This window comes from Rhinolophus sinicus, chromosome 3, assembly GCF_057876585.1.
Source record: "Rhinolophus sinicus isolate RSI-liver-muscle chromosome 3, RSI-T2T, whole genome shotgun sequence".
Taxonomy (NCBI): domain Eukaryota; kingdom Metazoa; phylum Chordata; class Mammalia; order Chiroptera; family Rhinolophidae; genus Rhinolophus; species Rhinolophus sinicus.
In genome coordinates this window covers 189748869-189774009 of record NC_142503.1, presented here as the reverse complement: position 1 = coordinate 189774009, position 25141 = coordinate 189748869, and the positions used below count along the sequence as shown (strand labels likewise).

The window sequence follows — 25141 nt, the reverse complement described above, 5'->3', positions numbered from 1 at the left end:
TATTCATAGTATAAAAGGAACCTTGTAGCACTAAACTTATATTACAGAGGAGAGAACTGTGAACCTGAGTTAAGTGACTTCTCCAAAGCCACGTGATTGTTCAGTGGCCCAGGTGAGTGGATGCAGCCATTACTATCTGTACGTGGACCTACCTACTGAGCCTCCTGACCCAGGCCTTGGGTTTCATGGACCACATTACCAAGCCGCTTGTGCTTTCTGCCCTGTGTTGGGATTGGCTGGCTTTCTCTATGTAAACACTGTCATCGGACAACAATCTTGTTGACATTGACACTCTTTGCTAAAAGCTGGTGTCATTGGGGTAGAATTAGAAACAAAAGTGGACTGAGAGTTGAACTCGGGGGAACTGGGAGCAATGCTAACAATTCATTAGCCGTTGCCTCGCTGAGGATATGGCAGCTGCTGAATTCAGTCAAGTTCAGCCCCTTAAAAAGAGTGGAAAAAAGAAAGCACATACTTTCCAGTGCCTGGGCACTGCACAGCTGGGCCAGCTGGGTGCAGCACCATGGCGAAAAGATCTCTTCAGTTTCAGAAATATGAGACCCGAGCTTGCACACAAGGAGGAGAATGTGGCTGCAACTGGACCTGATTTGGCGTTCCGTGTCTGAGCTTACGTGTGCCTGCAGTTATATGAGACTCAACTCCTGTGGGAAGCCCAAGGGTATCTAAAGAAAGAAGCAGCCCTCCAAGTTGACAGAAGCAAGCCCTGCGTGGACGTGTGTGCGTGTGTACATGTGTGTATGTGTTTAAAGGCCTGCGCCTGAGGTCAACAGGCTTTTTAAGAGGAATTCTTGGTTTTCCCTATAAACGTTTACTTCCTCTTGTCCAGAGTTAGCCTGTTAAGGGAATAAAGCGCAATTCATGTTTCCAAGTTGGAAGCCTGATTAATCTCTCTGCCAGTTACATATGGAAATAAATTAGTAAATGGTCCATCTGGGACGAAACTACTGCAGAGATGATCAATTATCGCCATCGTATATGTCTGTGGTGCTGAAGATTGAGTTGTGCTTGCCAGGCGCTGCTGAAAGATAACTGGATGCTCTATCGTGGTCAGAGGAATAAAATTTAAAAAAAGAAAATCACAAGTGAAAAATTTACCGTGAAATGTTTCATGGGAGAGTGGTTTGGTTGATGCCAAGATTGTTTCTTAGAACTGCTGTCTCTGCAAATATTTAAAAGGAGCCTCAAGGGCATAAGAAACATTTCAATTTTATATTTTCAAAGGCCAGTGCAGTAACAAGTATTAATTAGTACCCAAACATCTGAATGACGTGGATACTTCTATACCTCTGTGCAGTATTGCCCTTTATAATTTTCGTAGCAACTTCCTGTCTGTTTTCTTATATAAATTCCAAAGGAGGAGCATGTCAGTGCCTCAGTTTCTTGACTGATAAAAACCTGAGGTTTAGGGGGTTGAGTGTCTTGCCCAAAATGACTCGCGTGATTAAATGGCAGGACCAGGATGAGCGACCAGATATCACCAATACTGAATCCAGCTGTGTGTCCATCAGAGCCTGTGTGACATCAGAGATGTTTTCAGTATCCCATCGTTCTATCATCCGGCATCAGGAAATGAAGCGTTCTACTTATGTCAGTATTCTAGAAGCAAAAACCATACCTTCTTGAGTATGAAAAGTATTTTTTCTCTACTTGGAGATGTTGAGCATCGGTTTAACTTTTTTTTTTTTTTAACATGTTTTAAGTTTTTCTAGTTGAGGTATAATTGACACATAACATTAGTTTCGGGTGTGCAACATAATGATTTGATATTTGTATATATTGTGAAGTGATCACCACAATAAGTCTCGTTAACATTAGTCACCTTACAATTACAAAAAAATTTTGCTTTTCTTGTGATGAGAACGTTTATGATCTCTCTCAGCGACTTTTAGATATGCAGATGCAGTATCGTTAACTATAGTCACCAAGGTGTACATGACAACCCTGTGACTGACTTATTTTATAACTGGAACTCTGTACCTTCTGACTCCCTTCACCCATTCTCCCTCTCCCCCTTTCACTTTTTCCTGTGACTAAGGTACACCACTCTCCACCTGAGTTATTTTATAAAGCTAAAACCATAGATGTCCTCAGGGGCTTTTTAGGTGTGGTAAGATTTTGCCCCTTTGCAGAATGGCCCGAGGCTACTGCGACATCCAGATTCATGCCTTTTTAAAAATGTTCTTTTGTGTCTTCCTCCTGGGCAAACCTTCAGCAGTTAAGCCTTGAAGCTGCCTGAGGTGCTCCCCTCTAGAAAATGCAGTACGAAAAGTACAGAAAAACAAACTGGGTTTTGAAATCTTTAAGTCACCCTAGTTTATCAGATGTCAATTTCTAACATAAGTAACAGATGCTGCCGGATGGTCTTCACACAAGAAAGAGAAGACACAGACCCCTAAGAATTTACCTGTTTGTACTTGGAAGTGACCTTGTCTCACCCGGATCACCTTCAAGTTTCTCTGGCATCAGCCAGACCTGGCTACTCCACGGCCTTGAATAACCTTCATGTTTTCTCACCTCTGGGCCTTTGCTTCAGCTGTTGCCTATTCCCACCAGTCAAAATCCTGTCCAGTTCTCAAGGCGCATTAGTATTGTTATTATCTTGAAGCTTTTCCTGTCCTGTCCTGCCCCCCTACCCCATCAGAAATAAATGTCTCCTCTGAAACCCTTTGTTAAAGGAAATAACACAGTCTGTCTGTATTTGAGTTGCCTATATACACGTCTTATCTCGCATAGTGAACAATCCATTTCTCACAGGTAGCAATGTCATCATCTCTCTCTCTGACCCTTCCTTCTTCCCTCCAATCCCCAGCTCAATACTTTGCCCTTAATTGAAGTTTAACATGCAGTAGAGTAGGGTAATTTTGTTTTACAACAACAGATTAAGTGTCTTTGGATGGGTGGATAAATTAAAGGTCTAAACAGTGTATCAGAATCATTTAAAAGGCTTGTTAAAACAGATTGCTGGACCCTACCTCTAAATATTTAGATTCAGTAGGTCTTGGGTGCAGCCCAAGGATTTGCATTTCCAACAAACTCTCAGGGATATTATTGCTTTTCCAGGGACCACTGTCTGAGAACCACTGATTTAATGAATTTTTTTCGCTAACATTCTCACACTAAAGTTCATAGGGTAATATAGTTCTTTTCATCAGAAAGTCTACTGATGTGTCTTCCTTGAGGCGGAGGCCAAAAATGTATCTTCTATCAAATTATTATGCAATCTGTCTCATGTACCAACCTTCCTATTTTGCAAGATTATTGGTTAATTGTGGCTGAAAAACGTGCAGTGCATTTAGTGAGATTCAGCTTGATGGCATCTTTTTTTCCCCAAGAAGTAGTCAGAGTAATTTTATTTTACCACAGAATAGGGAATCATTGACTTTGCAGTCTGTGTACCTGGTGTCTGAGGTGGGACACTGGCCTTGAATGCTGTGGGTGCTCTGATGTTTTTCCTTTAGATAGACAAGTGTTTCAGTGGCAGCTATAGTAAAGGAAAATGAGCTCACCAATGTCTTAAGAGCAGCTGTAGTAAAATGAGATAATCTCACAATGTTTATGGCGTGTGTTTTCAAATTTCTGGGTCCTTTTATGCCCCAGGAGGCAGTTTCAAGAACACTCCATTGTGAAAGACCCAGTGCTTCAGTAACTTTCCAAGAAATAAAGAGGTACTGTTGCAATTGACTTTTTCACTGAAGTGGATCACCTTTCAGAGTCAGGCCAGAGATGACATCCATTGGGGTTGAGAGGGTCCTCTCTTCTCCTCGGCTCTAATCCCGTCTTCCTTCTGCTCCTCTCCACCAGCCACTAGAAGCACCCTCTCCTCGAAGACCAGTGTTCTTGTGGTAATGGAGGCTTCTTTGTCATTTCCGTGACGGGAGCAATGCTGACCTTGGTTTCCTGGACCCATTCCGACTCAGGTAACCATGCTCTGTCTTCCCCAACTCGCTTAAACCTCACAGAGATTGCACTGAATAAATGAAATACCAAAGCTATGTTTAAATGCAAATGCCAAATTGATTGTTTCTCCGTCAATTGGTGTCCTCCTCCTCTCTCTTCAATCTTCTTAATGATCAATTTATGCAGCTGATCAGACTGACAATGGGGTCAATCCAATTTAGGCATTAAAATAATGAAAACATTGAATCACATCTTTATTTAAAGTTTTGGTGTGTGTCATTGACACAGAAATCAGCAGGAGCATCGCTGGGAAATTTTCGCATAGAAGCCGGCTTCTACCATGTTTCCCCAAAAATAAGACCTAGCCAGACAATCAGCTCTAATGCGTCATTTGGAGCAAAAATTAATATAAGACCCGGTCTTATTTTATTATAATATAAGACCGGGTCTATAATATAATATAATATAATATAATATAATATAATATAATATAATATAATATAATGTCTTATATTAATTTTTGCGCCAAAAGACGCATTAGAGCTGATTGTCCGGCTAGGTCTTATTTTTGGGGAAACACGATACCGTAGTCCCTCTAAATCATTTTCTTTCTCATAATACCACATTCTGATGTTGTGCCTTTTAATTGATGTCAGTGAGTATTACTGAGTAGGGGTTATTCGTTCTCAGGACACGAAGGCTAAGGTAATCTGAGACACGGAGCTCTTCTGGGAGCTTACAGCTCAGCAGAATATCCAGGACTCACTTGTGAGAGAACGCCAGGCGGTGGTGTGGCGTGGGACTGAGGCTGGGTGCTAATGGTACTTCTCTGGTCCAGGGAATTGAGAGACTTCCAGGACTGAGCTTGAAATAATTAGGGAAGAATTTATGGAAGGGGGGTGGCCTCAGACAGGATTTGTGGACCATTAGGCCAGGAGGAGGGAGCAGGAGCAGCATGGGAGGTGGGAATAAGCCTGCCGTGAGCCCGAGCTTCAGGACCCTGGCTGCCTGGACCAGAAAGGGTGCAGAGGACCCTGACCCTCTGTCACAGCCAGAGCCAGATGTCCCCTCAGAGCCTGGGTCCCTTAAGGTTTTCCTGGGGAAACCACAACTGCTTTGTTACAGAGGGGCCTTGGCTGACAGCTTCCTTCAGGGACAGTGGGCAATGTCGCCCTGACCCTGGCTGGGCTGCCACCTTGCTGGCCTCTTCTGCTTCTTTGGGCCTGTCCACGTCTGTCCTTGGCCTGTCTACTCGAGTATTTACTCTTCTCTTACATACCTGCCCTTATCCCCACAAACCCAGCCTGGCAGGAGTGGCTTGACAAGGCCCTGGGATGAACCAGGGACTGTGTGATGTCAGTACCTGGTGATTCACAAGGTGCTATTCTGAGCTGAGAAGTAGAATTGATAGGTAAGAAGCATGAACACGAGTTTATAAGTTGATGCCGAGAGCATATCTAGAGAATACTGAAAGCCAGAAGTCAGGGAGAGTCTGAAGGCTGAAGCTGGGGCCACAGTCAGGGATGGGGCGCCAAATGCCCTTGCTAATTCTGAGATGAGTACATCCTGCCCACACCCAGCTCTTTTCCAGTGTGGCTTTTGGAGGAAGCAGTGGCGGCTCTCGCTGCCCTGGGTCTTGAAGGTGCTAGTGAGAACTGCCTGCTGCGGCTCTCCCTCTCGCTGTCAGGTCTTCTCCACCTGCTTTAGGATGCTACCTCGCTCCTGCACCTGAGGGCCCGCTCACCCAGGAGCTCGGGCCTTCCTGGAATCAGGGGCATGGATCACTAGCCACCTTTTCATTTCTCACTTACCCAGAGTTGGATTGCAGCAGTGTGGCTGTCCTCTATCCAGTGTTTTGAGCTTCCAACCCTCCTCCATCTTGTGACACCTACATTTCAAAATGTGGTTTCCTGGTTGCTGCAACATGTGGGAAAAAAAAAAAAAAAAAGAGTTGAGAACATACACTCATTCTTAAGTGCCTTAGATTAGAAAGGACTCAAAACAGCTCCACACCCACAGTCCATTGGCCAGAATTAGTCACCTGACTCTGTCTCCTTGCCAGGAGCCTGGGAAGTAGGGAGAAGCCCCAGAATGCTTGAGATCCCCACTGCCCTGGCGATGCTGTGTCACTGTGGGAAAGCTCATCCTTTTTCTGTGCTTTTATTTGCTCATTATTAAAGGGTAATTAACCCAGCCCAACATCTTTCACATAGTTTGTGAAAGGTGAAAATAAGATGTATGAAAGAGCTTTAAAAGTATAATGAGTTGTAAAATATGTAAGATATACCGTGTTTCCCTGAAAATAAGACCTAACCAGAAAATAAACCCTAGCATGATTTTTCAGGATGACATCCCCTGAATATAAGCCCTAATGTGTCTTTTGGGGCCAAAATTAATAGAAGACCTTGTCTTATTTTCAGGGAAACACTTAGTAGTTGTGACTTAGTTTCTTTCTCAGATCTTGAATGGTGATGGGCCGGAGTCAGAGTAGTCACACACGCCCCAGCGTTGCCTGGGACTGTCCTGGCTTCCCCCAGCTGACCCAACCTAATTATCATACAACCCCCCCCTTTCGTACCTGAAGTATCCGGGTGTAGACCGTACATTATATGGTCACCCCAAGCTCGACCCCACTGGTCATCCTTTGAGATTATTGTTGCCTACTGTTTACGGAGCTTTTCTGAGTGTCCGACACTATTCCAAGCTTTTGCCTGCATTACTTCATTTACTCCCCAAAACAAAGTTGTGAGGTAGGTACAAGGAACTCACTCACAGATGAGGTAACAGATGCAGAGAGGGATGAATCATTCATGATCACACAGCTATCAAGTCGCAGCACTTCGCTTTGCGCCTTGGTCTGTCTGACGCTGTGTAGTTAGGTGCCTTGTGGGGCTGCCTCACTCGTCCTTCACCAGGATTGAGCCCTTGACCACGTGGGCACCCCCTTCCCTGACACTAGCTTGGGAATCTATCCCCAGACCCCTGGCTGGTAGAAAGTTACAGCCCTGAGCGGTGAGTCCAGCCTTAGTGACCCCAACCAGAAGACGAGCCATGGGATTGCGTGGTGAATCTCCAGAAGCAGCAAGTAGCAGGACCAGAGCTGGCCAGCGTGTCTGCTGACTTCCCGTCAGGCCCCTTCCGTTCTCACTGCTCTGCCATCAACATGTGCAGCTTGTTTTAAAACAGGGCACTGCATTTTCCATAAGGAGAAAATACTTTATTTTGAAATCTAGGGTGGAGTAGAACTAGCCCGTGAAGACCGGACACGTGCTGTGCAGTCCATCCAAACAGGCGCCTTTCCCAACATAAACAGCTAGGAGAGATTGAGCTCTGTTTTCAGGAAGTTTATTTACAAGTTTGTTTATTTAGAAAAAAATAAAAATAAAAAAGCCGGACCACAACCAAAGACTAGCTTGCCTACAGTCATATCAAACAAAAACCCATCTAGCACAAGATGGTATTAATTTTCCTGGTTTCTGGCCTTCCTAATCAGTGTTCAAAACCAAACCCGTGGAATCAAAGGGAACAGTCTCTGCAAAATGAACAAAATGTAGCAGAATCATCTATTGCGTTGCTTGCTTCAAGAAACCCCCCAGAAAATTATATATGTGGCTTCTAAATGTACAAAGAAAACTGAAGGAATTCCATTATGAAAGAAAAATTAGATGGAAATTTCTAATCCTGTCTCATAAACAATATAGGAATAACTTTAAAATATTCTGCTTTAAGCATGCATTTAATTTGTGCTCTGGGAACCAAATAATGTTGCTAAGATAAAACATTCTAATAATGATTTATGTAAATTTATTTGTACAAAGTAATGGTGTAGTTGCCTATAGCAAATTGCTTGGAATATGAAATGACATTTATGAGATCTTTTTTTCCTCTGAATGAATACAATGGAGAAAATGAGCGACTCCAGAAAGAAAAGAAAAGAAAAAAACAAAATCCACGTTCAGAGGTGGAGACAGCTGGACAGGTTAGAGGGTGTGTAAATAGTCAACACACTCAAGGCAATATGTTTTCCTGTGATATCCTCATTATTTAAGCCATGTTAAAAGCCACACAAAGAGTGTGTGTGCTAGATTCTTCGAAGGCTAGAACCCGATGTCTTCATAATCATCAACTGCTCAGACACCAAAGCTCTTTCAAAATAGCCCATGACAGATCACCTGTTCTCACAGTGCCCTGATAGACGGGACACTTACAACATGGGGTACAAGGAGGCCAACTGTAATTAAAAATTGGGAAATTAATCTCCATTCCCTGTTACTTTAATACCAAGGAACTTATACTTGTGTCATCAGTGGGGCCCAAATAAACAAAACAAAAACTCTCCCAAAGACTGATTCATAGACCTGCAGGGAGTTTTCCTATTGGCTGCCCAGTTAGAACCTTTGATAAGGGCGCTAAGTGTTTCCCGGAAACTTTTTGCTTAAATAGAAATCCCCATATATGTAACAGAGAGAGTTCCTGGATCTGTGCTTTGGCTTTGTAAATGCCCAGTATGTGTCATAACCTGTATTCGTTGGAAAGGTATGATATTAACACCTTAGTTTCGGAAGGCATTAATTTTTTTTTTCTTAAAGTATTTTTATTTGCTCATGTGGTCATTGTAATCATTTTTGTGAGGTAGATTGAGAGTTTGTATTCTGTATATAGGGAAACTGAGAGCCACGGAGTCACAAAGCAAGACATTGGCAGAGTAGGAGGACAGCTGCCATGCTAATGTTTATCGCATTGTCGTTACAAACTAAAACGGCTGAAAGAAATTTGTGAATCCAGGAGAGCTTGTTTTACTTAAAACAAGTTTAGGGTTTTGATCCATCCTAAGCCATGTTGGAATGGCATCAACAATCCTGAGAGAAATGGGTTTGTCTAATTGGATAGAGTGACTTTGCAATCTGGTTGTTAGCTGTAGTGGGGCCAAAGCCTGAGGGCTGCAGTTAGAGCTCCGGAGAGAGAGGGCATAAAGCCTGCACAGGACTGTAAAACAGAATGAAAGGAACCCTGGCTTCCAGGAAAGAGGGGATGGCCTGGGTTTCCAGCAAAACCATTTAAAGTGCACACACCACAGAAGTGGTGGCCTGTGGCAGGACTGGTTTCAGTGAAATGGCCCAAGATCCCTAGGGTGACGCAGTGGATGTTAGGATGAGAATATCAGCCATACTTACAGATTCCAGTTCTTCTTCTTCTTAGATGAATGACTTTGGGTGTGATTTCTGAGCTGTAGCTTCCTAGATAATAATGTAAGGCATCTGAGCCCTCATTTCCCCACCTGTAAAACGGGGATGGTGACATTTAACTTATAGAGATGGTGTGAAAATGAAATTAAGTAATTCTTATAAAATACTTGGCACAGTGCTTGGCAGATAGTAAACACTCATTTTATGATAGTTCTTAAAATGATTATAATTGTTATTACTTAAGAATGTATGGTCCTGACTGATAATGGGAAATGAAATTAAACCACATTTTTTATTTAATTGAGAATTGATCTAAAAGATTTCTAAATCAGTTGTTTCTGTGTACCGAAAAGATAACAAGGTAACTATGTGAATTCATTCATTTGTCCATTTAACAAACAGCTCTTGATGTCAAAGGCCCTTTGCAAGCTGTTTGTGAAGAATGGAGAGGCCGGGTCCTGAGTTCTGGTCTCAAGGGTTAAGGGAGATTTTTACACATGGCACATAGGCACCGCGTGGGCCACTTTAATATACATGGTCTTTGTCTTCCAGGAATTCAGAAATTAAGCTAGTCTAAATCCTTACTTGTCACTGAAAATCCTAGTTCTGGTCCAGATTCTGCGAATCGGTTTCCTTCAAAAGCAGTCATCTTGGCTGGCTATGGAGTAAGCTTATGGCCAGGATGAATGGATGGAAAGTCTTTGGTCCTTTGCTGCTTCTGCCTGAAAAATGTGTTCTTGCCCCTTGTAGCTCAGGCCCCTAGGCCGAAAGTGTGGATACACCCTTTTGTTAGAATGCATTTCCGTGAGAAGCATATATACTCCTTTCTTATCGAGGGATGAAATGAATCTGGTGTAAAAATGCATTGTTTTGTTTTTTGTTTTTTTGAGACGTCTGTGTAGTTATGTCACCTTAGAGAAGGTGTTTCACAAAAATTCTCTACGGGAAGATAAGGAAATGTGAAAACTTTTCAAGTGAAATGAGAAAATAAATCGTAATTTTCAGATTCTGGATCCAGTCTGGTGTATTTCAAGGGGCCTCCTGTGTGAAAGGCAGAGGGAGTTCTGAGGTGCCCTGCTTGAGTTTACAATCTAACGCAGGTTGGGGGAGGGTGGGGATAGACAAATAGGCACAAATAAGTGTTCAAACATGACCTTTCTCCCAGTCCGAGGCAAAGAGAAAAATGAGCACGAGCTAGAAAGTTCAGTATACTTGGCAAAACAAAAAGTTGGCAACCTACGCTTGTCTCCGGAACTATTCTTGAAATTTTATTGCAGTGAGTGCAAAATCACAATCTGGGAACTTGGTTGAGTGGGTTCTCTTGCCCCTTCTCTTTGGTGTTGTCTCAGCTCCCTCTCTGTCTTCCTCACTAGCTGCTACTACTGTTTGCTGGAGTTCTGCAGCCTGTGGCTTATCCTCCTTATTAAAAAGAAGATTAGCAAGTGTTAGAGACTTACCAGCAATTAAGACTTTCTTCCTGATTTAAAGAGGAGGAAAAACAGCATTTGGAAAGATGAGTAGGCATCTGTCCGTAGCACTCTGGGTTAAGAATACACAGTCACACATTTATCTCCCGGCAGAAATCTGGCAGACCCAGCCCCTGCCAAGGCAGAAGGGGAGCTGTTACTCTTATTCCCCCACAGAAAATGCTGTAATGTGCCAACTGTTTCCCAATAGTGGATAGATTTATGTGTCCACATTTATTTTACTCTCACTCTGCTGTGTGCATATGAACTCTTAAATGGTTTTTTTGGCATTAACCAGAGATTGAGTGTTTTGGGCCCCAACTTACAACTGTGCTCAAAGCTCAGGGCTACATCAGTGGTGGCAGCAACATAGCCCAGGTGAGAGCTTTCTGGTTTAATAGGATAGAAGTAGACACAAAGGAAGATTTGGCATTTAGAGCAGGGGCATCTCCCAGGGAGTCTGAAGAGGAAGACCTGTTTTGAAATGGATACCTCTTGAAAGAGAATGGCATCCAAATTGGTCGCGTTAATATGACAACTCGTGATGAAGGCAGGGAAGACGCTTGTGTAAAGGGCATAATATCACCCTAAGCCCAGTCAAATGGCCTCTGAACAGTTGGACTTTTAAGTGACACCGAGACCCTCATAGAAGGTGTGTTTGTTTGTGAGGAGAACACATCTGACAGGAAGTAGGTTAAGCCCCCGTCTTTGGTGTTACTTATTTTTCCCAGAAGTTGAAGAGACTGCACTGCCTTGGACTTTTTTTTCTTGAATACCAGACAATATCATTACCTCACACATGATACATATTTCTCCAGGTGAACAAAAAGAGGCAGGAAATTGGTTGTAGTAGCTATTGGAAAGTCCAAATTACTCGCCTAGTAGAGTGTCACAGACTTTCTCTGTGATTAATTTGATCTGGTGAAGGGACACCTTCTTTCCTGAATCAATCTTGGGTGAACTGGTAGAGAGTCGGGCAGTGCTAAGTTCTGCTTGAGGACTGTATGGTTTCTAGAGTGTTCCATCAGGGGCCCTCCGAGGTAAACAAGGAAACTGCTCTTTTACAGAGTAGTGTGTGACAGGTAGTTAGGTGCTGGATAACTGATTCTAAATAGTGACGGCCTATTATTATGGCATTTAACTTTATCCCTCACATGAATGTAAATGAAACATTGTACTTAGTTACAAGAATCTATTGTTTTATATGTATATGTATATGTGTATATATGTATTCATATAAGTGTATGTAAATATATGTGTCTATATGTATTTGCATGTGTGTAGAAATAAGTAAATTATGTCATTGATTCTGGGACAGTTTATAGGAGTTATTGTTTTCTTAAGATGTGGAAATACGAGAACTACCACCATTGTAACTAGTTCCACTTCTATATCATTCAGCCTCCATTTCTTTATTTAGCTCTTCCACCCAGGACACTTCAGTAGCCTCTGCATGTATATGTGCTTAATTGAACAAAAGTGTCAACAAGCTGATATTTTATTAAACAGCTTAGACAGAGATGTTTGGTCTGATTGTTGGAAATTGTTAGCTTATCATTGAACTGTCCTGATCATTCTTATTTTTCAAGTTGCATTGCTTATGCTAATAATTATTACTATATGAAAAAGCATGCTGCTTTTACATTTTATTTTATTGGGTAATATTGGCGGACAGTGTGTTTCTCTAGGGCCCATCAGCTCCAAGTTGTTGTCCTTCAATCTAGTTGTGGAGGGTGCAGCTCAGCTCCAAATCCAGTCACCATTTTCAATCTTTAGTTGCAGGGGGCGCAGCCCACCATCCCATGCGGGAATCGAACCAGCAACCCTGTTGTTCAGAGCTCGTGCTCTAACTAACTGAGCCATCCAGCCGCCCCATGCTGCTTTTATTTTTATAGTTCTTTCATTAATAATTTGATTGGCTGTTATATCCATGTGGTTGTGTGACACACATCAGAGTAGTGAGAGATTGGCCCTGGGCGCCTTGGGAAGCCAGAATTTAGGTATAAATTGTATGGCTTGGGGCGGGCGTATGGGTGGCAGGCAGGTCCTTTGACCTTGACATCCAATTGGGTGGCTGTACGTTTCCCCTCATATTTATTTTGAAGTATTTTATTGATTCACCAGTAGTGAGTCTGATCTGGTCATTTTAACAACCTAAGAAATTCGATCATGGTGTCGTTAATGTGCTCACTAAAATGACTAGAGCAGTACTGATATGTAAGTTCAAAGAGTAATGATTGCTAAAACAATAAATCTGACCCAAAATCATTGCATCAGTGGCTTCATGTAAACGGAATCTATGTCTGTGGGGCCCGTTCTTTAGAAATGAGATGATTTTATCACTGACATTCCTAGACGGCATTGCAACTGTGTAAGACATACGTTTTGGTACCTCTTGCTACAGAAAAACTTGTGGATTTTTGTAGTGTAAGAGAATACTACAAATTTTGTCCTAATTCATGTTTTATATATTAATAAAATGATGAATTGAAATATGCCTCTGGAGGCATGAGAAATGAGGTTGAAACTGACTCTGGTGGGTGTCAATCCATAGTGATGTTCAAGGAATTGCATTTTAAAACTCTGGATTCAACAGGGAAAATAAAGCCAACAAAGGAATTCCCATTTGGCAGGCCCGCCTGATATCTGGGAGGCTGAGCATGTGTTAATGAGGAGTGTCGTGCAGGAAATCCTCTACATCAGAAACTAGTTGATTAAAATGATGGCCTTCTCTACTGTTGGGTGAGGCATTTTGAGCAGGTGTAAATGTCGGGCCCTTGCACCTGGGAGCCTGTTCACTGGGGCTCAGGAAAGGGATTGGGGGTTATGGGGGTTTCTTGAGAGCTTAGCTTTAAATTTTACCTTTTGGAAAGGAGTGTAGTTTCTCATAATTAAAAATTGTGTGTATATCTGTAATAAACAATGGAATTCCTAGGACTGCAAACTCCATGGGTGCACAATCTATTTTAATACAAACACTTGACAATCAGTTACCATTTAGCAGAAGAAGGTTGCGTTCCGGTGGCTGAGTGGTGCATATTGTCACTCAGGGTAGACTAGGTTAGGGGTAACAAAACAGCCCCCAAAACTCAAGGGCATAAAACAATGAAGGTTTATTTCCTGCTCACTCTACATCTCTACTGAGGCTGGCTGGGGACTGTGCTCTGTGTCATTCTTGTTCTCGTTCCCAGACGGAGGCTCAGTCCCTGTCACTGTGGCTGAGGGAAAGGAGAAAATGGCGAATCGTGTGCTTGCCCTTAAAGCTTTTCAGTCATGACACGTCACTTTCACTCATATTTTATTGGCCAAGGCCAGTCATACAGCCACACCTTTTCCAGTAGGTGGAAAAGTGTAATACAACTGTGTACTTGAAGGAGAGAGCTGAATTATGTATGAATAGTTCCAGATGTCCACAGTACACACCTTCAATATTAGAGCAAGAACTCTAGAAACCTCGCTCAACTGAAGCAAGGAAGTGGAATTTATGAGAATGCTTTATGTCCTTCAGAAAAATGGACCAGTCACCTGAAGTGGGGTTGTCTTATCTCTTCAGTGCTGTCCTTTCTAGGGGGGCTTTACCCCATCCCCCTATACTCTCCATCTTACACATAATTATAAGCCACTCAGACATATAGTCAATGTGCTTCTTACGCAGGTGCAACATCACATGGGGTCTCCCAGCCATCCCCTTCCTGGCCAACCCAGTGCCACCTCTAAGTTCCTCCTACACAGACGTTCTGGAATGGCCACAGCTCCTTGGTTTCCCCGTCTTGGGTGTTCAGTGTGGACTGTTCCAGTGTTTGACATCATCCTATAGATTTCATTTTCTTAAGTGGGCACCTGAAGATCTCCTCCTACAAAGACAAAACCCAGTTGCTTGGGGCAGCGGTGTGTGTGTAAAGCTGACAAGGGAAGTTGTTCGTCACTCACCGGGCTCAGGGATGCCCTTGTCCTCACCTCCATCCTCTCTGCATCTTCCGTTAGTCTCTACCAGGCTGCTCCGCGTGCTTGCCAAACAGTATCCTTGGGTCTGGGCTTGGGTTGTTGGTGTAACGAGTGCCACCAAGTCTTAATTATGTTCTTCGAGGCTCCCAGAGGAATTGATATGCACACAAGAGGGCCTCACTTAGTCTGCAAAGTCAGCTATCTGGAGTATAGCCAAGAGTTAGGAAGAAACAGAACTTATCTCAGAGGACAAAATAGCTTTCTCCAAATCCATGCACTAAACTGTAAGATGAGGCTTGTTGGGGTTGTGTTCTTCATGTAGGCACACCCCTGATCAACTTGGTTTTTGATTCTCTTTTCTTTGATAGATGAGAACGCTGAGGCACAGAGGTTAAATGGTTTGTCTCAAAGCTGTGGGTGATAGAACAGGTTCTTATGATTCCAGGCTTAGTCAGATAGCAGTGTTTATGATGGTGGCAGTGAGATACGGAGAAAGGTTGAACTGTAGTTAACTCTTTTTTTTTTTTTTAAGAAAGTAGTGGGAAAATATGTAATGACTGTAGGATGATTCGCTTCAAAATGACCACTTTATTTTTTTTAATTCTAATGTGTGATGAGTATCAGTTGACTGAGAAAATCTAGTAAAATGGAACTGTGCTCCCTGATTCTGCCAAACAAATGTGAAGTTACTAGAGTTCTCTTTGCTGAACTTCTAGTTTAGCTGGTGTATAAATAGATGCTTAGGAAATATTTTTTTTTTTTTGCACAATCAAGATGGAAGCTTGACACAGCCTATGTCATGATGATAAGCCTGGTTCTGGTGTGCTTGGGTGCGACGTAGGTGGCTTCAAGAATACCTTGGAGCATGGGCAGTCCCCACCCGTGAGACGGAGGACGGCTGCTTCATAAAGGAAAGTTCCCGCACGGAAGCCGACTCATGGTGGCAACCGACTCATGGACATTCACCAAGGTCCTTGATTTGTGTGGAGCTTCGCAGTTTTTAAAGCACTGGCATGCATACAATCTACTCTGCTCACAACAATCCTGTGTATTAAGCAAAGCAGGCATCAGTGTCATTTTCATCATTCAGGTGAGGACAGCGAGGCTTAGAGGAAGGTACCCAAGGCCACAGCACCAGCGAGAAGCAGGATCAGGGCCCTCCCTAGGGCAGGTGCTCACACCTGTATGTTGTTCCAGGGACACCTACTGTGTTCACGCCTGTGGGGGTACCCCCCGAGTGTAGTTGAAAGAGGTCCTTTCCTTCCTCCAAGCAGCTTTCTTTCCTGGTTAAAAAAAGTCCTGTTCCACAGAGAAGGAGAAAGAGGAATGTGAAGGTCCAGTCCCAACACGAACCACTTTGCTCTCAGGCAGAAGAAACATTTGAGATGACGTGAACAGCAATAAGAAACTCCTTGGAACCTCAGGCAGTTTGAAGGCCAAGGACGAGGCCGAGCCTTCCCAAGCCTGGCAGGGAAACATAGGACTCACAATTGCTGGTTCTGAAGAGGCCACTCACCCCTACCCAGGCGGTGGAGAGCCCCACCTGCCTACCTGGCCCGGATGTGCCCTGAACAGGGAAGAGGAAGAAGCCTGGCTGCTGGTCATCAGACTCTCCTCTTGGTGTTGGGGGGTCATGGCATCCTCGGGGTGGTCTCAGACCCGAGCTCTGGTCCTGGCTCCTCTCTATAAGCAGGTCAGGGTTAGACTTTCAGCCAGTTAGGAGACCTCTGGGTCTCTATTTTTCTCATCTGTAAATTAAATAGTTCTCAACCTCACTCATAATTTAAAGAGGCTCAAATCAAAACAAGAAGATACCACTTTCGCTTGTCTGACTGGCAAATATTTAAAAAAAAAATTGAGAATATCCGGTTCTGGAGAGGGGTTGGGAAATAAGACACCCTCTCTCAGTTTTCATGGCAGGGTAGATTGGCAGAAGGTCTTGGGAGGGCATTTGGCAATATCTATCAAAAGTTATATGCACTGACTCAGCAAGTTCACCCTTGGGAATATATCCTATGGATCTACTCACCAAAGTATCAGAAACTGGTGAATGAGGGTATCTTGATTTTGTTTATAATAGCAATGTCAAAAAACTGGATACAACCTCAATACCCATCACCAGCGGATTAGGTAAATATATACCCTTCGCATACAAGTATATGTCCTTGGCACACTGGGAAATACTTAAAGAGGATGACGTGGAAAGGGTACAAAAATATAATGGTAATAAGTAATCATAATATATATATATGTTTGAGTGCCATACACATTCTAAGAAGCTTACATGTATTAACTCACCTAGTCCCATTTTACAGATGTAAAAGCTAAGGCACAGTGAGATTAAGTAACCTGCTCAAGATCATAATATAATTAGAAAGTATCATGGCAGTGGGAGTACAAAGCAAGCATTCTGTTTTCAGAACTTTGCTCATTGCCTTCTGACTTAGTCTGTTTGGGCAGGTATAGAAAAATACCATAGACTGGGTGGCTTATAAACAACAAAATGTATTGCTCACAGTTCTGGAGGCTGGAAGTTCAAGATCAAGGTCCCAGCGTGGTCCAGTGAGGACCCTCTTCTAGGTCACAGACTTCTTGTATCCTTGAGTGGTGGAAGGGGCTCAGGAGTTCTCTGGGGTCTCTTTCATGAGGGCACTGATCCCATTGATGAGGGCTCCACCCTCGTGACCTAATCACCTCCCAAAGGCCCCTCCTCCTAACACCATGACATTGGGGGTTAGGATTTTCATATATAAATTTTGGGAAAACACAAACATGCAGACCATACACCAAAAAGCAAGTTGCAGGAAACAAAAAGCAAGTTGCAGGAAAGTGGGGTCCTATTTATGTAAAAAAAAAAAAAAGAAAAAAAATTAAGTCATATATACGTATATATATGCATATGCATATATGTGCTCGTATTTTCATAATTATTTTTGGCAAGATACACAAGAAAAAAGTAGGAAGGGGCCGGCCCAGTGGCTCAAGCGGTTGGAGCTCCATGCTCCTAACTCCGAAGGCTGCTGGTTCAATTCCCACATGGGCCGGTGGGCTCTCAACCACAAGGTTGCTGGTTCAGCTCCTCAAGTCCCACAAGGGATGGTGGGCTCCGCCCCCTGCAACTAAGATTGAACACGGCACCTTGAGCTGAGCTGCCGCTGAGCTCCTGGATGGCTCAGTTGGTTGGAGTGCGTCCTCTCAACCACAGGGTTGCTGGTTCGACTCCCGCAAGGGACGGTGGGCTGTGCCCCCTGCAACGGCGACTGGACCTGGAGCTGAGCTGCGGCCTCCACGGCTAAGACTGAAAGGACAACAACTTGAAGCTGAACACGCCACAGCTGGGATTGAAAGGACAACGACTTGACTTGGAAAGGGAGCCTGGAGGTGCACACTGTTCCCCAATAAAGTCCTGTTCCCCTTCCCCAATAAAATCTTAAAAAAAAAAAAGTAGGGCGGACTGAAGGTTCAAGGCAGGAGGAACTTTTTACACACATTCCTATACTGTTTTGTCTTTTTGCAAAACACAACGGGTTCATCTATCAGTTTTGTTTTATTTTTTAATGTTTATATGGGGCCACTTTGTTTAGGTGGTGGGACTAGTGGCAATTTACATTTTATAAAAATGTTTCTGTACTTAAAAATTATTCAGTAAATAATTGTAGTTTTAAATGAAAATGCTGGCCATAACTCTCTTGGAGAGTCCCTTCCGACTAGAAATGTCCTGATTGTATTTGTTCAGTATGCGGCCAGCCCTGGTTCTTTTGAAACGTGTAATGAAACCGTGGTCTCTGCCCACAAGGCACTAGGAGTTGGAGCAGGTGTTGGTGGACGGCGATAAACATACCTGGAACAGGTAAAGCTCCAGAGTGTGTCTGAGTCTGGGATGGTGAGAGCCATTGAGAGGAGAGGCCAGTGTCGCGTAGCTGTCGGGACCGCGGAGCCCAGGAGGCCCCAGCCTGCTCTGGATCCTTCCGAGTTCCTGATTATTACCACCCAGCAGCGGTGTACCAACAAAATGCATTTTGTGCCAAGTGCTGTGACAATCTACGTACAAGCATTGTAGTTACTCTTTTTCTCCCCACTCTGTTGATGACAATTCAGACGTGCCCCCTTCTGGCATATAGCATGGTGGGGGTGGGAGTACCTTGAAAAACTTCTGCCTTAGGTTTTCAATGTACTCCCACCCCCACCATGCTGTATGCCTCCAGGGATCAGTTTGGTCACTAGAACAACAATTGATCAGAGAAAACTCCCAAGAAAAAGGAAAAACTCAGAGGGGTCAAGTTTTTTGGTCAGCTGCCCCAAACCCCCTGGAATTTTTGATCTTATGTTGAAGGGTTTGCTTTAATTAGGGAGGCTGTGCAGACCTTCACGATGGTCTGTTCATACCTGCATTGCAGCACTTACCACACTGTATCGTAACTGCTATTACAGGCTGTGTCCTCCACTAGGCTGTGGGGTCTTGGTGGGCAGGGTCTTGATTCATCCTGCTGACCCACATGCCTGGAACTGGCCCTTAAGTAGGACTCCAAGAATGTTCCCAACATGGGTAGGGATACTGCTCGTGGGCAAACCAGTTGTCTGAACAGTCACAGGCACTAGAATCCAGGTGGCACAAAACAACCGTTCCCATTTGCTTGCTGTCAATTGGAAGAGAGAGGAAAATGAGGAGAAATAAGTAGAGGTTTTTATTGTTTTGTTGTTTTTCAGTTTGGCAGAGTCGTATTTGGTAGCAAAATGGCTGCCCCGGGGGTGGGGGTACTGAATGTATTGGTTACTCTCAGTTTGCTTTAAGCGGAGTAACCTGTATGCCTCAGTGAGCTGAGCTGTGATTTAGGAGGGTGCAGACACGGAAGGAAAAGACATGAAAAGGAGGAGAAATAAGTGGAAGTGATGGGCCAGGACACCGGGAAGCCACTGGAGGCTGGAGCACCGGAGGCTCCTGGAGAGGCAGGCCCTGCGTTTGCTGGCTGACTGCTTCCTGCCCACTTGCTCAGCGGTGTTCACACTGTGACTCATTTGGGGGCAGCTGGCAGAAACTCTTTTTGTGTGTTGGTGTATGCATTATTTATAAAAGTAAATAAAGCCAATGAGAAGGGGACTACCCCAATATTCTACCTGAATAATCAACCTGTGAAAAGAATACTGTTCATGAAAACCTACACACGGAATAAGCATTTCAAATTAATTTACGATATAATCCAGAATGATGTCCTAAGCTTAACTGCATCCAGACAGCTCCAGAGTTGAGATTTAAATGGAAGATTGCAAAAGTGTATTTCACCTTAGTCAAGGGCACCAATCCGTCTTCATCTACTGGAAAGAATGGAAGTGACCTCTCAGTATCCAAAACGATAAACAACTCCAGTTGGAAGTGTTAGATCATGCTTCACAGTCTTTGCAACACTTAAAGCTGTGAGTTCCAAGGAGCCCGTTTTACATGTGGTCAGTGACGTAAAACACCTTGTGTGGGGCCATCTTGAAAACGTCCTGCCAGATATTACTGAAGAATTAAGCAAGGGGGTAGAGCCCGCTTCATAAACTGTTCAGGAAGCTTTCTGACCAAAGGTTTCTGGGAAAAGAGAATCACTTGTAAGTTTTCCAGGTGTTGCTGGAAAGGTAGCTAGACACTATGGTCATGTGTATATGATACCAGGATTGCTTTTTAGTGAGCTGGGAAGATGCAACCTCTTGGCCGTGATTCTAAGGAAGGCTGTGTGCAAGAAGAATAGACACCCAAGCTGCCTCTAAACTCCAAGTTAGCGTAGGGAACCCCAGGTCTGGCAAATGGGGTAGGCTGGGAAACAGTAAGAAGACAGAGGCCTCTCAGCCCTACGCATTCCTGGCACTTCTTTATTCTTTGGTGCCTCCATGTCCACTCAGCTGATAGAATCTGGAGAACCCTCAGATCTCTTTTATCTGCACTACAGGACAGTGGGCTGGGAGCCTCCACCCCTGCATTGGTCCACAGCCACACCAGCAGGGAAGCCCCACTTCTTATGGCCCTGGAGCAGTGGTGCCTCGTGAGATAGCTTTTGACAGCAATTAGCCAGGTCCCTTAACATCCAAGTCTGATGCCCTTGACCTTGGAGGATTTTTCCAGTGTCAGGTATTCCCTTGAGGAAGAAGAGGAGGGACTTGACTTGTGTTTGCATGATTGGGAAAGCTCACCAAAGTGGCCCTCCCCACAGTGGAGGGCTTTGCCCCAGAGGCAAAAGGACTCCTGCTTCCCCCTGATCAATTTTAAATAGCCTTCTGGCTTTCCTTCCAGCCAGCAAGAACTCAGAAGTATCAAAGCAAAGTCTCTAAGCTCCCTGCTGTATAATCAGGAAATATTCATTAATGAAAAAGTCCATGCTTACAAATCTTGTTTTATCAGAAAGCTGTTTATCTAGAGCGGAAGCTCACGTAGGCAGGGCCTGTCACTCTCCTTCGCTACAGTAACTCAGCACAGCTCATGACAGGTCACCAGCTTCCTAAGGGGACAGATGTGGGCCTGGATGCCTCTCAGGTTTTCTTTCATGCTAGTTCCCAAGTTCTGAAACCCCCTTTCCCCCCTTTCCCTACTTTGACCTCTCTTTACATCCGATCCATCTTTCCATGTCTATCCAGACGCCGTTCCTGATTACACCAGTGTCAGTGGCATCTGCTTCCTTCCGGCACCTACTTCAGACATCACGTTGTATGTTTCAACTAATTTCCTATGAATCATAGTTATATTTTATAAAGGACTTGGTTTTTATTATTATTATTTTAATTAGAAAATCTTTAAGACTAATAACATCGCTCTCAGCATGGGTTTCTGATACGCTTTCTTCATTAATTCACTGACACATTCATTGTTCATTCAAAAAAGATTCCTTAAGTTTCGTGGGCCAGAGTATTCCCTGGTACTGGGGAAACAGTGGTACACACAGCAGAGGTCCCTGTTCTTGTGACACCTGCATCCTGGTGGGAGAAGACAACAAATAGACAAGAGATTCCCGATTAGGATCTAAGCACTGAGGGAAGTAAATAAGCTGTGTGAGAAAATGCCTATGGTTCTGGTGGTCTGGGAAGATGTCTCCGAGGGGAGGACATTTCCGCTGACCCCTGCGGAAGAGAAGGGAGCACGAAGGGAAGGGTGGGCATCACCCCTAACCTGGGAGTGTGGCAGGTGTGTCAACATGGTGGGGTCCAGCAGCAACGAGGCTGATACCCCCTCGCCTCAGCTGCTCATTTAGTCCCTGGAATATTTTCCCTTTATTGTTTGGTATATTGTTTGCAACTTTTTATTTTGAAATAATCATAGACTTAGAAGTTGCAAAAAAAAAAAAAAAAGTATAGAGAGGACCCCATGCATCCTTCCGCTAGCTTCCCCCATGAAACATCTTACATAACTATAGTGCCTTGTTAAAACCAGGAAATTGACGTTGGTACAATCCTGTTAACCAGATGACAGACCTTATTTAGAAGACTTCACCAGTTTTTATATGTAGTCATTGCATATAAGGACTTGTGTGTGTGTGTGTGTGTGTGTGTGTGTGTGTGTGTGTTTGTACACATTAAAAATGTGTACATTCTTTAAACTATTTGCTCGTTGTTTCAGGAATGTTTTATTTATTCAACAAATGTGAATTGAGTGCCTACTATGTATCAGTTTGTGTTGGGCACTGGAGACACCAGGCAGAGGGTACTGAGGGGGCTCAGTGATTGGTCAGGGAAAGCTGTCCAGACAAGGGGAGGGAGTCAGCTTGTTGAGAAGGTCTGAACGTGAGAAAGGCTGGCTCATCCTGGAAATGCCAGGGCAAAGAAGGGGATGAAATCGGCCAGGGTAGGTTAGCAGATTTAGCATATGAGGGGCCCGGTGAGCCAGGTTCAGGGTTTGGGACTCGATGTCTCCTTGTGGGTTCCTTAATGCCTAGCTGCGAGAGGAACTCAGAGAATGATTGTGATCGACTGGTAACTCTACTTAATTTAATCTCTCTCTGATCCATCCTTTTGACCTATAAAGGCAATGTCTACTATGTGGAGCTCTGACCTGGGAGAGAGTCCTGGGTGCAGCCTCACAAGGCCCCTCCTCCCGGGCAGAGCTCAGAGCAACCAGGAGCCCATTCACCATACACTCTGACAAACCCGTGTTTCCTGGCCAAGTGCCTGTGTTTGCATATCATTGACATTTGTTGTACACGAAGAAGCTCGGTGTTGGATGTTATTTAGATGTTTCCTTCAAGTTTTCCGAAGATGGAGAGCGATGCCCGTTGACTACTGGATCCACACAGATTAAAAAGCGCCCATCCACCAAAAAAGGAATGTTTGCATTAATCGAAGCACTTAGTATTTGGCTCTGACCTTTTGAGCGTGTCATTCGGGGGCTGCAGCCAGTTAGACATAGCCTGCAGGGCTCCACCGGCACGCTCAGGGAAAAGGTGTAACTAGGATGTCCCTTGTCGTTTAGAACAAAATGCAAGAAAAAGCCTCCCTCCTTGCGCCATCACCCCATCACCCCATTGAGAGTGGATTTGAGGGAAAGAAGGAAGGAAAAGTGAATAGAGGATCCCAGCTAAGTGGGCTGCAGGCTTCCCAGGGAATTCAGCAGGGATTGGGCTGCCCAGGGTCTTCCCAGAGTTCCTTGGCAGCTGCCCGGCAGAGTTTACAGTGTCTTCTCCTGCTGCTGTCGGGCTGACAGTGCTGAGCTGGATGTCATCCCGTGCAGGTGTGACATCCTCACTCATCACATAGTCTCCTTTGAGCTGTTTGTCTGGCTTTGGTCACAGGTCGTGGAACGCAGCCCCGAGTGGGAACTCTGACATTATACAGGCAATGACCTTCCTCGTAGAGCATTCTGGGTTTCATGATGCATGTGATGGGCCCACCTTCTAAATCCAGTTGGCACTCACACGGCCAGGACCGGCAGCAAACGCTGTGGTGATGTGAGTGAGCATGTGCGTGCTTCTGCAGCCCTCTTGTACAGGGCCTTCTACTCTACCCTGCGGCGGTGCCTGAGCGATAAGGGACTCCATTAACAAAAGCACTCACTCTCCACTGCTGCCTCCGCAGGGCTGTGTGGCATGCTGAGTGTGTGTGGCAGATGCCAGATGCATCAGGGCAAGCTGGACTGAGTGACCGCTATTGCCCCTGCGTGTTCTAGATCAAGCCATTCAACTTCACTGGACCTCGTTTTCCCCATCGGTAAAGTAATGGTTATGGACCCGATAATCCTAAGGTTTCTCCAAAACAAATATGCAGTCATTGTCTGGGTGCAGATTTGTCAAGGAATAGTGCAACCTTTTAGAAGTTCCTTTTCTAAGGTTTCCCAGGCCTTTACTCATCCAAAATACAACAGTGTCTTTTCACTTTAAGTCACCATAAGGTCTTTTAAAATGTCCGTATTGCTTTTTAAGGGACACACCCTGCACAACTCTTTGCAGATCCCCCATTCAGAGAGCCCACTGTAGTTTGTGATTCCGAGACTGAAATGTTCAGATTCCTTCCGAGTCAGGACATACTGGCTTAGCCTTCTTACAAGAGGACAGATGGGTGCGTGATAGAAAATTACTTTTTCTGGCCTGTTTCAAGAGCTTGCAAATGAAATTTGTTTCCTTTTGTCCTTTTCTACTCGGCAAATATCAACTTTGACTCTTGGCTCTGAGTGGGCTGGAACAAGAGTGGCTAATCTCTATTTAAAGGCTTTATCTTCTCCAGGGTCAGATCAGCCAAAACTCTTTACTGTACTTGGTGACTGGGACCTAGAGGGGGTTTTGGTGGCTCTGTTCGCTGAGGCCCGCATGGAGCCGGCCGAGAGGGCTCCAAACTCAAGACAAAGTAGCTGGCAGGGTGAGAGGAGGGGGGATGGGCAGCTGGATAACTCTTTGGTAATTATTTGTTTTCAAGCGTGCCAAGACTGCTCTTGAAACTCACATTACTCACAAGCATAATAGCCAAGCTCTCAGTTCCGTCATGTCTCCCTGCTGTGTACAGAAGGAATAGGGTAATTTTCTGAGAAGTGCATGGGAAAACACTTGGTAAAAGGGCATCAGGGAGGCAGTGGTGGCCTGGTTGACCCACCCGCTGAGTTTTGGGGGAGAACAATGCACCCCTCCCAGGAGGAAAGGAAGTCCCTCAACAGAGAGCCCAAGTGGCTGTCTCCAAAAATGTACCTTGTGTGTTTCCAATATAGAGCCAGCCTAGGTCAAAGCAAAGGGAAGAGCTGCAGATGGCTAGACACATAGAAAATGATGGCTATTTCTTAAAGGGGAAAAGCCTTGGAGAGCCTGGGTTTGCAGAAGCAGTAGGGCCATAGTCGTCTCTGACCTGATATTTCAGCATGCCACCCGCCCTGCCTCCAAATCGCCTAGTGACTGTAACATCAGAGACGCACACAAGGCAGATGTCCCGATTGACCTTCAGATCCCCCTGTGAACTCACCAGCATCCACTTATTTCTCCCAAATCCTCCTCGCCCAGGGGTCTCTGTATTTGCTCTCTCCCACCTCTCCTAAAAACTGTTTGGAGAAGTCGTGAAGCCCGCTGAATGGGGCTTCAGAGAATTTCAGTCCAGGTCTAGATTCTGCCACAACTGTGTTCCCGTTCTGATTATTCCTTTTTGTCTTCATTCGTTTGTTTGTTTATGCAATCTTTTATTCAACAT

The 25141-nt window shown here is 44.4% G+C and overlaps 1 protein-coding gene across 5 annotated transcripts in view; it reads left to right on the top strand.

Moving 5' to 3' along the window:
- The window catches only part of FOXN3 (forkhead box N3), a 373286-nt gene that overhangs the window by 92901 nt on the left and 255244 nt on the right, over positions 1–25141 (top strand). For 4 of the 5 annotated variants that reach the window (XM_019744745.3, XM_074327057.2, XM_074327056.2 and 1 more), the window contains exon 2: positions 3823–3938. The exons of the other annotated variant lie outside the window; for it this stretch is intronic. The gene's annotated coding sequence lies outside the window, so the exon portion shown is untranslated. The remainder of the gene's footprint in view (positions 1–3822; positions 3939–25141) is intronic. 5 annotated transcript variants of the gene reach the window in all.